At 36.3% G+C, this 13,155-nt stretch overlaps 1 protein-coding gene across 2 annotated transcripts in view; it reads right to left on the reverse strand.

Annotated features, from left to right (window-relative positions):
* Nucleotides 1-13,155, reverse strand: part of CDH12 (cadherin 12) — a 579,148-nt gene that overhangs the window by 382,833 nt on the left and 183,160 nt on the right. The gene's annotated exons all lie outside the window — the stretch shown is intronic.

A 13,155-nucleotide genomic window follows, 5' to 3' on the forward strand; every position in this document is an offset into this window, starting at 1 on the left:
TCCTGAAAAGCAAGAATCAGAAACCCCCAGTTCAGGCAATACTATATTCCCTCACCTGCATGGTGGAAAAGAGCAGTTTGAGTGAAACAAGCAAAATTAGAAGGACCACTTATTCCTGGGCCAGCCATGAGTTCTGCATTAAGTTCTCAGTATAAAACATACCTTGTCATGAAACAAACAAACAAACAAACAAACAAAACAAAACAAAAAAACACACAACAACAACAATTAATAGCAAAGTACTGCCTTTCCTAAAGTACAAATAAACTGCAAGGTATGATCTTGTCTTAAATGACTTCGCTGTCAATGTACCAGCCAATGCAGCAGAGGAGACAAGGGAGCACACTGTATCAGAGCAATGTCTGGAGCTTCTTGTACCCAAAAGAGAAGGAGGAGAGATTAAACCACATTCCTGCAAGTCCATATGCATCAGAGAAAAACATTGTCGCCACCTTCACACAAAGGTAACAGAAATATTTGCTCTTTGTGAAAGAAAGCAGAGGATGAACTCCCTTACAAGTACACTTTTTTTTTTTTTTTTCTTTTTCAGATAACAGAACTGAGAAAATTGATAAAGGCTTGCTTTTTGCTCTCTTAATGAACTGCTGAAAAAAATGGCATCATATCACTGCTTTCTTGGAAGTATCTAAAGGTATACACTGAATGTTAGAATTTGGGTTGATATAATTCAAAGAAGACTGTGTTTTGTACGAAGACGTGTGTAAAAGTGTATTGTTAAATTTTAACATGCTTTGACATAAATCTTACAGAAAAAAAGTAGTGAAACCGACAGCTAAGACAGTCTTTGAACAAATCCTGACACACTCACTGTCAGAAGGTTTTTTTAAAAAATTACCTCCCAGTTATACTGCAAACAATAGGGGCTTGAAGTCAGGAAAGCTTTAAATCATTTTCACATAGTCTATGCATGCACAACATGAAATATATTCAAATGTTCTTTTTCTGCTCTCAGAAATCACTTTGTCAAATGCTTCTGTTCTTAAATGTCTCTAATCATGAAGACTTCACGCTTCTCTATACAGACTATTTCATTGGTATCTTTGCCATTATAAGTTTTTAAATAATATGTAACCCAACTTTTTCTCGCTATAAAGAAAGCACTTCATTCTTGCCCTGCTTGTCCTGAATATGGACAATATGTTATTCTCCCCCACTTGCAGGAACTCTAACTTCAAAGGAAGATTCCTCAGTCTTCAGATGAGTCTCCTCATTTTCTCTTGTTTTGAATTTAAAGCCATGCTTACTCAAAGGTTCTCTTGTAAGATTTTTTGTTGTTGTTGTTGTTGTTGTTTTGGCTGGTTGGTTGTTTTTTTAACCAATTAGAAATGCTATTATTCTAGGGAAACTCCTCCTGTTTTTCTTGCAGTGTAATTTCCAAAACATTACAAAAAGATTAATGAAGCTGAACGGTGATAAAAGATTGTCTCACTAGCCCTATATAGACTCACAGAATAATTGAGGCTGAAAAGACACCATCAAGTGTCTTCTTCAACATCCTGCTCAGAGCAGGGTAAGATGTTAGGTCAGGCCAGGCTGCTCAGGGCTTTTGCCAGTTCTGCCTTGAGTATCTCTGGTAGTGAGGGGAAATTTCTTCCAGCCATTGCTTTTCCCTTGTTCACCAATTCATTCATTTCATCACAGAAAGCAATCGGGTTGGTCAGGCATTTATTCCTCTCGATAAATCTATGCTGGTTGTTCCCCATCACTACCATTTCCTTCACGTGACCAGAACTGGCCTCCATGACTTTATGATTTTCCCCAGAAGCTAAAGAGCCACATCCATACCGTAGTTCCCTGTATCATCTTTTTGACATTTTTGACAATGTGTGAAAGCTTTGCTTTTCTCCATTCTTCAAATCATAACCTAGACTGTACACCTTTTTATCCCAATGTGATTTTATAGTCATGAGCAGTTTGCAATCCCACCTTCTCTTCCCCCATTCCTCCTTGAGTAATTACCTAGCCAGTTGTTCCCCGGTCTGCTTAGTGCTCAGTGATTTCTGTGCAAAGTGATTTCATTTGTCTCAGTTTTACCACACCATTTAGTGATTATTTTTCTGATTTTCATTGTTATTTTGAATACTGATGCTAGTGTCTTAAACACTCTTAATTCTCATCTGTTGTGTAGATAGAAAATTTATCTATAAACCCCATGAACACTATGTATTTCTATTTGATCGCCCTTAGGGTTAATGATAATATTGAGTAGAGCTGGGTCAATGGCCAGAGCAAAGTCCTTGTGACACACACTTCCACTCTGAATGTGAGCCATTTTGTCATTATGCAGAACAGTTCTGCAATCAGTTCTGTGCTCACTCTTTGTTGATCCATCTAGATCAAATGCAGATTAAAATAGCATACGAAACAGTACCCAAATCCTTATTTAATCAGTATTTATGACACCTACTATTTCTCCTCTATCTGTAAGACTACTGATTATTAGAGAGCTTTTACATAATTTATTCATGATCTGTGCATTTCTACCATAATTTATTTTTTAGCTCTCATTTTTAATTTTTAGAACTGAAAATGCTACAAGTTACTCATCAACAAGCTGGAGCCATTGTCTATTGTTATTACAACACGTAACAGTTCACATTGATTCCATCCATCTCTTTTACAACAGCAGCCTTAAAACACAGATTTTGTGTCCACTTAGGTGATTGCCTAGAATGTACAAGAAAGAAATTGAGGGATTTTGTTGTTGTTATTACTGCTTTTACACATCAGTGAATTTAGATTGCCTGGATTTTTAAATGCTCATTGTGAAACACATTCAATAGGCCTATATTGCAATAGCAGGTAACTGAACTATCTTTCTGAAAGAGGGTGCATGTAACCTGTCCATAACACTTCAATTTTTCATTGCTATTTTTTTTAGTGTTTTCAACAAATATATATTTCATATTCAGAAGGATAACATTTTGACTCACTGCATTATACGATTACATGTTTTGATCTAAAAACTACCAAACTAACGCAACTCAACCATATTTTCATTGGACTTTCACATTCAAATGACTTACCCTGTTTTACTTCACCTAAAACTCACATTGACATCAGAAAAATATCTGTTTCCTCCAGGTGTAGTGAAAGTGAAAAATCCTAAACTGTTGCCATTGATTTTTAATCTACATTGATTAAAATTCCTTGATTTTAGGAATACAAGTCATGCACAGTGTATGAAATGGGCTCTGTGGGCTTATTTCTTCTTCTAGTAAAATATTTTTTGATAGATTTTACTTAGAAATATATTTCAGGAGACGTATATGCCTGATTTTGTACAATATGCATTTTATTTTACAGTATTTTTTACACATCCATTTTTTTCTCCATGAAGCTTAACTGAAATTTTTACACCACGTTTTATGGACCCAATAGTCTGTAACAATCTGAATTTCTTTAATAGCCCATCCTGGAAATGCATATTTAAGTAATTCTTAAAAGGATATAACGTGTTATAATTGAAAACCTCAGCTCTGTTCCCTCCAAAGCTCATATTTTTGTGAGTAATACCACTAAGCACTGGGAGATCAATGTCAGGCTTACCAACACAAATAAAGCTTCGTAGAACCCGTGTGTGTATTACTGACGTCCATATCAGATAAATAAACACAGCCTTGGCCTACATGATCAAGCATACTCCCTAGGTAAGAAATATTCTGCAGTAAAAATAATAATAATAATAATAGTGATCTGGAAACACCTTTAAAGCAACCTTTATAGATTCTCACACACACAAAATAACAGGGTATTGACATACTCATATTACCCTTTTAAGCCCTGCAAGGGTTATCCAGAAATATAGAACACACCGTGGCCCTCCATGGTCACAGAGGGTCTGAACTTAAGAGCTGACAGCACAGAAGAGTAGGCAGAGATACATAAACTGATCTTGTCTTATTTTTGTGATTTACTATCCACTCTGAACAAGTTCCTTGTTTGCAGCATATGCAACCAGCATAGCAAAGTAATTTTACCAGACATTATTCCTTTGCCACCTGGCAAACAAGGACATTTCAATAGCAAGGATGAAGAAAACTGCATCAGTACAGCTCCTGATTAATGACAGTCCCCTTGGAGAGGCAAAAATTGTGTGTGTGAAACATATACAGAAATACCATTTTATTCCTGATTGCATTTGTCTACATTTAGGAATAAGACTGGGAAGAACCTGTGCTAATTTTGACTGCACCAAGTGTTGAGTAAAGCAAGTGTTACAAATTGAAAAATTTCTAAGTCAATTCCACTAGCTCTTTTAACACCTTTGCAAGATGCTGGGCTTGATATTTTGGCTCTTAGGATGGATCCCATATTTTTATCCTCTAAATCTCACTGGTTTGTAGGTTTCTCTTCTCCATTTCCTTATTCTTAAAGTATGCTTGCTGCAATGAGCAGGATGAAAGGTGATACTCACCTAACGCAGTACAGTACCATGGGAAGAACACTAAGTAAGAATTTGAAGAGGAATTGTTGTGACAGCCCAGTTGCCCCATTGCAAATAAATCATCTCATCAAAACTAATTAGTTTTGCACAGTACTGTATTGGTAAGATAGCATAAATTGCTTCCAAGTGCAATGGCTCATGACTCTCCATAAACCACTTTCTGAAATAGTTACATCCTTACAAAGATTTTACTTTTCTAGTCCTACTTTTATCGGATAGATTCTTTTGCTTTGCCCTACCCACTCATCCTGGTATTTAAAGACACAAGCATGTTTCAAACATACTCAACATATCAAGAATCAGTGGTAGCATGAACACATTTAAGCAATTATTTATTACTAAAACCAAACAAAAATAAAACTTTTTTTTGTGACTTCAGCCTTCCTCCTGAAAAAAAAAAACAACCAACCAACTAAACAAAAACAAAAACAAACAGCTCCAGAACATACTATTTTCCTTGCAAGTTTTTATAAGCAATTTCTTTAAGAAGCTATTCCATTTAAGGTGGTATTGCACCATCAATTTGCCATTTTCTACTATTATTTTTTTGAGTTGAATAAATATGTTGCATGGGTATAGTTTAATTCTTTAATTAAAAAATTAAACTCACTCATTAAAAAGAATTTTCATTTCCAGTAAAGCAAATTTGGAACTTTTTTTAAGAACTTGATTCTCTTGGATTAGTTTTAGAGTTGACAGCAGTCATAATTCAATCAGATGCAGGCTTTGAAACTTGAATTGTTCAATCAGCTTGTTAGAAAGAGTAAAAACTGACCCTCAGATTATTATTGTCTTTTAAAGTTATCTCAAGTTGGCACTAAAATCTGAAGAATCCCAAATTAGTGCCTAGTTTTGAAAGGTGCATATGTGTGTGCATGAGCTAATTACAAAAATCTCACTTAGCTGTGCAGCTGTAACCAGCACCTGATCACCTTGTTTACTTAATTAAAATAGCACGTAAAAATTTAATCCGTGACATATGTACATCATACCTCTTACAATTTATAGAAGACTATATTAAAAATATTGAAAAGACATTCACATTAGCAAAATTAACATTTTTAAATAAATAAAACACTTTTTGCCCGTTCACTGAATAACCAGCTGTTTTCTTCCCTTTTACTTTAATGGTTTTCATGAATAATGAGTCTTTAGCCAGTGATTCATTCCAGAATTCACAAATGCAGTAACGTGTGTTTTATGAGGATGGAAAACTGTGCATTTGGCTCACATTTATGGTATGAAAAAAGAACACTGAAGGGAAAGAAATCATCTTCAAGTTTACTTGAAATTATAAGAAAAAGGTCTGTGTACAAATAGTATCCAAGCCCAGTATTTAGTTTTGTAGCATCTGAATCATAGCAGATGTACAAGCACATTTTCTCCTTGAGTCCTCTGTATTGGCTAGATTTCTATAGAGACCAACATCCCAATGGGCTACTAAAAATTAAATGAACTTTCATATATTCAAAATAAGCAGAGAAAGCAAAATGGTCAAATTAGAAGTGAAATCACCACAGAAAAAGCAAGACATTTCAATAATATCCAGCAAGACATTTCAAGTAAAATCATCATGAGATAATCAGAGGATACAGCTATCCTGAAAAGATAACAGAAAGTCTTGCCTGAGGCCTGTAAAACTTTACAGTATTGTTTTAAGCAGCTATCAAATGGTCTGGCCTCGAGCAGCTGAAATATATATATATATATATATATATATATTTTTTTTTTTTTTTTCACGATTATGATCTCCTGTCAGTACTTAGGAAGGCCTCTCTGTAAAAGACTCCCTATAAAGAATGACTGAATATAAAGATTACAACATCATGTCTGTTTGAATCTGTAGACAATCCCAAGATATGAATTACCTTTTATTTGTAGTGTCACACCATTTATTAAAAAATAATAATAATCTAGGAGAAGGTATGGTGATCACAATATAGATCAACTCTTTCATTTAAAGATGCTGTATGACAGTGGTAATGACACAGAATCACAGAATTTCTAGGTTGGAAGAGACCTCAAGATCATCGAGTCCAACCTCTGACCTAACACTAACAGTCCCCACTAAACCATATCCCTAAGCTCTACATCTAAACGTCTTTTAAACACACCTGAAGAACAAAGTGAAAATATATGTTTTTGAAGGACATGTCTCTGGAATACCATTCCTCAACATTAGAGCAGTTCTATAGAAATACCCATTCAACGTTAAAGCTGATTAATAAATATTAAATTATTTCATGAATGGGTATTTAACAGTAAATAGAAGGCTGGAAGAGTAGTGTCTCCCACCTCATCATAACAGAATAGCTGCTTCAGCAACACAGTCCTTCTCAGGATAGTGGCCTTTTCATCTGCTTGCCTGATGTCATTAGAAATATTTTGCTGAATTACAAAGGGACAGGCAACAAAGCAAATGAGTGAAATAAGTAAAGCATTGAATTCGCACAAAATTCACGTATAATTAATCATGCTAGCTACCAAAGTAAAGTCAGTATTTATATTCCAACTCTCAGAGTAGTCTTCAGACCTGCCTGTTCTGACATAGATATCTATTGTTGCTTGTTTAAAAAGTTGATAAATTCTACTGATGTTCAAAAATTAGATTACTCTTAGGGGCCAAAGTCACATGTTCAAAGCACTGAACCATGAGAACAGCACTGGAAAATATGAAGTTAAACCAAGGATTAATTTGGTTTACAGTGCAGACGTATACAATGGACTCAAATATTTGGAGGTTTCAAAGTTATCTTTCTTTTTACAAGACAAGAGAAAATAGACAAAAGGTTTTCCATAACTATTCTCAAAGACTTAGCATGCCTTCTTTTAGCGTCTCTTTCTTTAAAGCTATGATTCATAGGTCCCAAAGCAGTGATGCTTAGACTGCTTAGACACCCCTTTCCAATTCCATCATTAAAAAATAGATTCCTAGAGTCTGTAGTGTGACTGCAAGATCTGAAATCTGAAAGGTAAGGTCTTTAAGCAGTTGTATTTTGGAGTAATAATGGGATAGACTTGAAAATAAAAGAAACAGTTTTCTAAATCATTTATACTACATACAATACATGCCTGACCTTCCCTAAAAACATGTGAGAGCCTGAAATAAATGACAGACTAAATATTTGTAATCAAGGGAATGCAAGAAACTCCAAAAAACACAGGTTTATTATTATTATTATTATTATATTAGGCTTTCTGAAAAAAAAAACTGCAAAAGAGAACAAGAAACAACAATGGTTCCAAAATATATCAATTAATTGGAACTGAGAAGACAGTTCCATTAAGGATAACAACAGCATGACTTGGGCTGAGGTATGTAAATATACCAGCAGATAATGTTACACTGCCTACTAGCCAAATGTCATATACAAATCGTACTTCCTATTCAACTCACAAGCAAGTTAATGAAAATTGCTGTCCCCCAAATCCTTTCAGACTGCTCAGAATTGATAACTTCTCTCCATGCATTATTCTCCCACCATCTTTGCATATACACTGTATAGTTTTGTCTAGGCTACATTATGTGATAACTTATGAGAAATCTTACTAACTGTATGGTAGATTAAATCTACTCTTTTACTAACCAACAGTACAATTACCCTGTTGTAAAAGAATACATTTTGTTACAGACAAATCCATATTTAATATTGCTCTTTCTTTTATGTCTCCTAGATTGTTTATTTTTTCCCTGGAATTACTGCTAAGGTGATTAATTTATAATTCTTCACTTCTTTACTTTTTGCACTCTGTTCTTGCTATATTTGCTGTTCTAAAATTTCTGGTACTTCATCCATCTTGCTCATGTTCTATGAAACAGCCCTGAGATATATTTGAGATATTATGTTTGAGAAAGATTCAGTTGTTTTGGTAAGTAACCTGGGATAAGTTTCATCACATTCTAACTACATGAAAATAAATTGTTTAGATAAGTGAGCTATATAATCTGAGATCTCATACCATTGTCACTGGTATTAACTGATGTTCACCTAATTACAGACGAAGAAAAAAGCTGAAAGAAACAAAAACCATAAACACTTCTGATGACAGGTTTTCTTCTCCTCACTACTTTCTTCTTACTATTAAAATACTTATCCACAGCACTACTGATTCTTCTGACTCCTTACATTCATCTTCCTTAGGATCTTATCAATGATCTGAGCTCAGTGAAATCTGCTTCCACAAAGTAGATTGTTTTACCATTGCTGTTTTCCTTCTCCTGAATCCTATGGTTTCATAAACAGCCTCACCCAAGTTGCCCTCCATTCGCATGCATCTCAGATCTTCTCCATTAGTTTGGATCAAACCTACAAGAAACTTACCTTTTGCTTTGCCATCTGTATCAAAAGCTGAGCATTATCATTGTCACTGATGCAGTACACTACTCTACTGAACAGTGTTTTCCTGTATTGCATTCCCCAGAAATATATAGTAGTCATATATCACAAAAAGAATAGTTTAGATAATACTTTAGATAATACCATGAGATGCTTGCAGAAAGTCCTGATTTTCCTGGTTTATTGGTCTATGAAGAAAGCTCCACATCATGATATTGCCCAGACTCTTCTCCCTTTCAAAGATTTTTAGATTCCTTCAGTCCCTCTAAAATCAGGGATTCTGAATGTGGAAGTATTCAGTATTTAAGCTATTTTGAATACCTTACTGGGTAAGTTGGAAGTTATTAGAAGTTAGAATTTACAGAATAAAAAGGACATAAAACTACTAGAGAGTGTCCAAATGAAGGCTGTTATGTATGAGGAACAAATGAGGTCCCTTGGTTTGTTCAGCCCAGAGCAGAGCAGACAGAAGGGAGGCCTCATGGTGGCCTTCAGCTCCCTCACGAGGGGAGTGGAGGGGCAGGTGCTGAACTCTGCTCTCTGGGGACAGCGACAGGACCCGAGGGAATGGCATGGAGCTGGGACAGGGGAGGGTCAGGCTGGGTGTTAGGAAAAGGTTCTGCACCCAGAGGGTGGCTGGGCATTGGGACAGGCTCCCCAGGGAAGTGGTCAGAGCACCGAGCCTGACAGAGTTCAGGAAGCATTTGGAAAATGCTCTCAGACACGTGGTCTGAATTTTGGGTGGTCCTGGACCAGAAGTTGAACCAGATGATCCTTGGGGGTCCTTTCCAACTAAGGATATTCCATGATTCTATTCACAGGGATACTGCCAATTTACATGTCATAATTTAGATTACAAGGATTCTGTGTTTTCTTCTTGTGTAAAAGGGAAAAATTACACTCTTGAGACAAATATTTCCAAAGCATATAGATAAATTCAAGTTTTACAGTGCTTATTTAACAGACTGAATGCACAGTCTTTTTTTTTTCATAATCACAGAATAACAGAAAAGTTTGGGTTGAAAGGGACCTTAAAGACCACTGAATTCCAACCCCCCTGCAGGGCAGGGACACCTCCCGCCAGACCAGGCTGCCCAAAGCCCCATCCAACCTGGACTTGAACATTTCCAGGGACTGGGAATCCACAGCTTCTCTGGGCAGCCTGTGCCAGTGCCTCACCACCCCCTGAGTCAAGAACTTCTTCCAAATTCTAATCGAAACCTACCTTTTTCTAGTTTAAAGCCAATCCTTCTTGTCCTATCTCTACCCTTCCTGAAAAAGAATCCGTCCACAGCTTTCCTGTAGGCCCCCTTTAGGTACTGGCAGGCCAATATAAGGTCTCCCTGGAGACCTTATATTGGCCTGCCAGACTCTTCTCCAGCCCTATCTCTCTCAGCCTTTCCACATAAGAGTGGTGCTCCAGCCCTGTCATCTTTGCATCTCTCCTCTGGACTTGCTCCAACAGGTCCATGGTCATGACAATATTCTTTAATGGCAATGAGCAACTGATTCAAAAACTCATCGCATTTTAAAAAGAAGATGAAGTAAAACAAGACAAAGCATTGTTCAAGACTCCACATATTTATAATGGGAAAAGGAAAGGGCTTTTTTTGAGTTGTGTCTATTAAGCAAAGTTTTGAAATACAATCATTAATATTAATGTTAATACCAAATCAGGGCTTAGAAGCAAACTATCACCTTTCTTAGAAATGAACAAAAGCTCATCCAAGAATTTTCCTTTCCTTCTTTTGTGGGAAATGTCAAGTATTAATTTAATAGAAGGAAGTCTTTCAAAGTTAGTTTTAAGATTGGCTTTTCTCCCTCTCCAAAAGGTAGGTGCCACTGTTAATTGAGAGAAGTTTTTTAAGAAGTTGACACCCTTTATCCCTGAGCAAAGATTACATGCACAATAAGTTATAATCCTTGGCTTTGCAGTATCAGTTTATGAGGTTAAAAAGATGAATGTTCATTGCTTTTAATCCTTACAATGATTCACGAGGCTCTGGGTATCATTTCCCCAGAGCATCTACAACTGAACGGTTGTTCTGCCTGCTGCTTAAATTACAGAGACATCTGCAAAGTAAATTATGGATTGTTGTCCCACAACTAAGCTGCCTCTTCATCTCTCTGTAGCATTTATTTGAAAACAAGAAAAGGTATTTTTTTTTCCTTGTTTATCACTTTTGTTTTGCCAGACTGGGTGATACTATGATGACCTGGATTACTGCCTACCATGCATGCTTTCAAACAACATGTTCAGCTGCAAAAACCCACAGTGAAAAGGAAGGGAGGGTATAGACTTGTGAGGGATGGAACAGACAACTGAACAATGCTCATTTTGTGTGCTGAGCTTTTCAGGGTTCACAGAGCTAGGGCTGATTTTCCTCATCTCAACAGAAATCTATGTAGCTAAAAAAATACTTGAACACTTAAACTCATTGTGAATGGGGTGAGTACATAACTTTCTATTTCTCTAATACCGTCTTATTACAAGTTCATTAATATACTGACTTCTGCATCTCTACTTATATGCGTATATATTGATATAAACATATCAAACCCATATAAGCTTACCTAACCCATAAGAGAAGCTGAGCTCTTGTGTGGTATAGAAGTACATTTCAGCATCTAAAATAGCAGTGGAATTTTTGGAGTTTACATCATAACAGTGAGAATAAGATCCCTTAACCTGCTCAGAATTTTAAGCCAAATTTTTAACTATGCACCTAATTTTACAATCTTGTATTTTAAAAAAAAAAGCATGCCAAGCTCCCCTTCTGTCTGCACACTGGTGTTCTTAGAAGGTGTTCTACAAGTGTTGATCTTACCAAGTTTCAGATTAAATTTAATGGAATTATTGCTCTCTAATTTAAATGCTTGCTCTCTAATACCTGTCTCATTACCTGTTTACCTGAATGCCCGGAAAAAATATACAGTTTTGACTAAATCCATGTGTCAATAAATAAATAAATAAAGGTAAAGTGCATGGCAAGGTATCATTCAAAAAACATTTAAGAAAGCAGAAGTTGTATGTTTTTGTGACATTAGCATCCAATACTCCTTTGGCTAAATTCCAGTGAGCCTAGTCAAGATAACAAGTGCTGATAGTGTTGACATCCCAGAAGCTCTTTTTACACATTTGGCAGAGATAAAATCTCAGTTTCCTAACTCCTTTCAACTATGTCATATGCACACAGCTTGGAAAGAGGAGATACATAACTGAAAATTATATTATTTATCCTAAAAGACAACCAGTAAAGACAGGCCTGCCTGACTCAAAAACTAGGAGCCAAACACTTCCAACGTTGTATCTATAGTTTTCATTAGAATTTCATGGCAGAATACATCTCTAGCTTTTAAGTATTTACATAAGGTACATCACTCAATTACCCAAATGAAGCCATGCATAAAAGTGAATCTGTCTTCAGCATCAGCAACACACCATTGGGCAGGTTAAATGTGCGCTATACATTGAAATCAAGGATTACATAAAATGGAATTCAGGCAGGACAATTTCTTACTATAAGAAAATATAAATACATTTTTTTAACAAGTACAATATATTCAAAATTTTATTTTAAATTCCACTGAAATTAAACATTGGTGAGCCCCAAACTACTCTCTATAGCCGTTTGCCGTTTTTGTATAACTTCATCACAGGACAATCAACATCCAGATCTTCCTCTCTCTACGTCTGCCTGCACATGAGTGTTCATAAGCAAGCATTCAACAAAGTCGTAATATAGAAGCTTTTACTGAATTTAATCATTCCATGTCACCATGTCAATTGTCTTCTCCAGCATACAATGCTTCACAGACCAAAACTGTGTCCTGGTTTCAGTTAGAACAGAGTTAATTTTCTTCCTAGTAGCTGGTAGAATGCTATGTTTTGGCCTAGGATGAGAAGAGTGCTGATAACACCCCGATGCTTTAATTGTTGCAGAGCAGTGCTTATACCAAGCCAAGGACATCTCAGCTTCTTGCTCTGTCCTGCCAAGGGGCAGGCTGGGGGTGCAGCAAGAGCTAGGAGAGGACAGACCCAGGACAGGTGACCCAAACTAGCCAAAGGGGTATTCCATACCATCTGACGTTATGCTGAACAATATATCAGGGTGGCTAGCCGGGGGAGGGGGCCGGACTGCTTGGGGTTAGGCTGGGCATCGGTCAGCGGGTGGTGAGCAATTGCATTGTGCATCACTTGTTTGTACATATTATTAGTGGTAGTACTATTATCATCATTGTATTATTATTATTATTATTATTATTATTATTGTTATTATTATTTTCCTGTCTTATTAAACTGTCTTTATCTCAACTCACAGGCTTCACTTTCCATTTCTCTCCCCCGTC

Source organism: Anas acuta, chromosome 2, assembly GCF_963932015.1.
Source record: "Anas acuta chromosome 2, bAnaAcu1.1, whole genome shotgun sequence".
In the NCBI taxonomy this organism is placed as follows: domain Eukaryota; kingdom Metazoa; phylum Chordata; class Aves; order Anseriformes; family Anatidae; genus Anas; species Anas acuta.